The sequence below is a fragment of the Patella vulgata genome, chromosome 8, assembly GCF_932274485.2.
Source record: "Patella vulgata chromosome 8, xgPatVulg1.2, whole genome shotgun sequence".
NCBI lineage: Eukaryota > Metazoa > Mollusca > Gastropoda > Patellidae > Patella > Patella vulgata.
In genome coordinates this window covers 40,879,927-40,883,420 of record NC_065886.2, presented here as the reverse complement: position 1 = coordinate 40,883,420, position 3,494 = coordinate 40,879,927, and positions in this window count along the sequence as shown.

The window sequence follows — 3,494 nt, the reverse complement described above, 5'->3', positions numbered from 1 at the left end:
TACAGCACGTGTACCGTACATCAGCAGGTGTTACAAAAACACTCTCACAGACATTTCTTGTGGTAGGCTACCACTGACAGAGCTATGTAATAGTCAGACATTTGTAGTGGTAGAGTATCCGTGACAAGAGTTTTCTAATTTCCAGACCACAGCTAGGCTAGATTAGCTGAAATCTGTACCACCTAAAACTAACCTTGAGTGACGTATTCGGTTTTGCAGCGTGTCAAGGTTGAGTTCCTGTAGCATATCTTAGACGCAACCATCGTTCCTGGATTTATAATCTTTCATTATAAATCTAGCTGCGTTTCGCTGTACCTTTTCCAGGGAGTTAATGTCCTTTACTAAGTTCATAGAAAAAACTTGACTTTTGTTGGACGCTGAGGATATAACACTTTTTGGGGTTGAATTTCATGCCCCAGAATTCAGCCCATTTTTCCAGTTCTTGGAGGTCCCTTTGTAGTGCAAGGTGATCATCGCGCGAGCGAATCGTCTTTTAGAGAAGACAGTCGTCTGCGGATAAACGAACGGTGGATTTAACTGTGTCCGGAAGATCATTTGTGTGGCAAAGGAACATCAGTGGACCTAAAACCGCCCCTTGGGGGACACCAGATTCAACCTTAACACTGACAGAATGTTCACCCTCAATGGCGACATTCACATGTCTATCTTTCAAGAAAGATGTTAACCAGTTCAGTATATTTCCTCATGCCATAATTCTTAGTTCCTGAAGGAGTTTGTCATGTGGTACAATATCAAAGGCTTTTGAGAAGTCTAGGATCGCCACATCGACTTGCAATTTCTGATCATAGCTTTCGAGTAGGTCATTCACTGTGACTATCAGTTGGGTTTCAGTGGAGTATCCTGATCTGAAGCCGTGGTTCCTGTTTGTGAGTATTTGGTGATTTTCAAAATGTTTTAGTAAGTGTTTACATATTATATGTTCCAATGTTTTGCACAGAACAGTAGTGAGACTCACTGGCCTATAGTTATCGGCTTGGTGGCGTCAACCTATTTAAATACTGGGCTGATGTTTGCATTTCTCCAATCGGATGGTAATGTTCCGGTGTTTACTGATTTTTGGAATATTCCAGTTAAAGCTGGTGAAAGTTCATATGGACATGTTTTCAGGACGGTATTTGGGATACGATCTGGTCCCATAGCTTTGGCAGTCTTTATATTCAAGAGTAATTTAGTAACTCCAGTGTCGGTGATTTTCAGCTCTGGTAAAGTTGGTATATGGTTTCCTGAGAACTGTAGGTGGCGCGGATCAGCCGTGCCTGTGCCTTTACAGAAGTCAGATTGGAATTGTTTTATGAGAATATTTGCTTTGCCTTTTGAGTCAGTAACAAGGTTGTACAAGATGAAAAATGACATTTGTTAGAAAAGTTCCTGGCGATATATAAACACTTTATCCATTTTAGTCAATTTTATTAGAAAATGTCATCAATTACTACCCCTCAAAAAAAAAAAAAATCAAAAAAATATAAATTTGCATGTTTGGTTTGTAAATTTATTAGGCTTCACGATCACGTTATAAAGGTATACAGATCCACGTGTATATATTCAAAAATTAGCACGATGACATGCACAGTTCGTATTTCGACCCTCTAACAACGTGATCAAGAAAGAGTTCCGTGTTTATTTGTATATATTTTATTATTTTACGACCCCATTTCTATTTTATTATAGTAATAGAAAGAAATATATTATGATTTATTTGGTTTCCAGTGTATTGTTTATCATTGTCTACCCATACCAAGAATCTTGGTAGCGTAGTCAAATGAGTCGTTAGTAGAGGTTAGTGTGGACTGAAAGACAAGACAGCTCTGTTTGGGAGGTAGACATTAGCTCTGTTATCATTCATGAATATCGATCAAAACCTAGCAGAAAATGTCAATTAAAACCCCCCGCTTAAATTATGGACTAACAGATCAACACAAATGGTCATACAAACAAAAGGGGAGAACGCGGGAGTGAGAGAAAAGACTATACATTCGAACGTACTGAACCAGGAAAACCTATAGGTGGTCTGCATCCCAAAGACAGATAGAGTAGTGTCCCTTTAACCAATTCACCAAGCACCGTTACAGTAAACTGTCGCAATTAAAGTTCAGATGAATTAAATAAGGATTTTAAAAGATCATTGTTCCGACGCTGGGAGTTCATGGTCCGAGGATTTCACAGGTTAGGTCAGCTGGCTTAGGCGAGGTTTATATATAAAACGATATTAAACATTTTACTACGATGATATTGTATCTTAACTTAAAATAGTTGATTCAGAAAACATTTTAACTTAAATTGATTTTAAGATAGGACATCCCCAACTTAAGAGCATAATGTCCGCCCATTTTGTTATCCAACAAAATCGAGCGTAAAGGAGGGAAAGAGTATGTAAATGCACATATTGTGTTATACGCGAAACGTATACATATTGGACGGCTACAGTTTCTTTTACTTGCATGCGATTTTATTCAAGACCAGATAAACCACCCAACACGGCGGCCTGAAACTATCCAAGTATTGATCGCTTTAAGCGAGGGGATCATATAAATCTGTTGTAGCCTCACTCTACTTTAATCCTATACATGTATGCACCAAAATGAGCAGGAATATTTTCTAAGAGGTTCTCATTTTATAAAATTCGCGGGTAATTCTCGAAGGTCTCCGTCAAATATGACATTGTCCCCACTAAAATTCCTAGACAGGCCCCTAGCCCAAATACCCCTGTATATTCATTATTTAACTATACCCAACACTATATCCAAGTACTAAGACTCGGTGGAAAGGGCTGTGCCTTAGATGAAGCAGAACAGCTTTTTTTTTAACCTTTTGAAAGAATACGCAAAGTGGTATCAACACGTACAGATATTAGTTTTCCCTCCACAGAGTGTTATAACTGAATAGACTAAGCATTAAAAATCCCCCATGATTTTGTTAGTTGACGTACCTTATTAATAAGACATACCCCAGGGGCAATGGGCGAGTTACACCAAGAAAATAATAGATTTAATTCATACAGAACTTATGTGGCTCAGCCAGTAAAGCTCCGACTCGCCCAGTCGTTAGTGTGTGGAGGATGCAAAACCGAGGTCTCGTGTGTACGTTGGCGTGCACCAAGAAAAACCCAGGCAGTTGCAATTAAGAATAGTCCGTAGCCTCTCTGTTCGGACCAAATTTCCCTCCTAGCAATGTCTGATTCACAAATATAATAATTTCAACAAACCCGGGTAGAACGGACGAAGCAGGCACAAACGACTGTCGTTCAGCTTGGACTGTTCACGTATTTCACGGAAAATTATTGGTGAGACATTACAATAGAATGTTCAATCATTAAATGGAAATCACTTTATATACACGCATATTGTATTAATTTGCCACATGTGTTTTAGGACCCGTTTTCGTCTATTTAAAGGCCCCAAAGAATAGAGCTACATGTCCTTTAAAAAGAAAATTTTAAATGCAGAAGGACCGCACTACACACAAACAAAACCCAT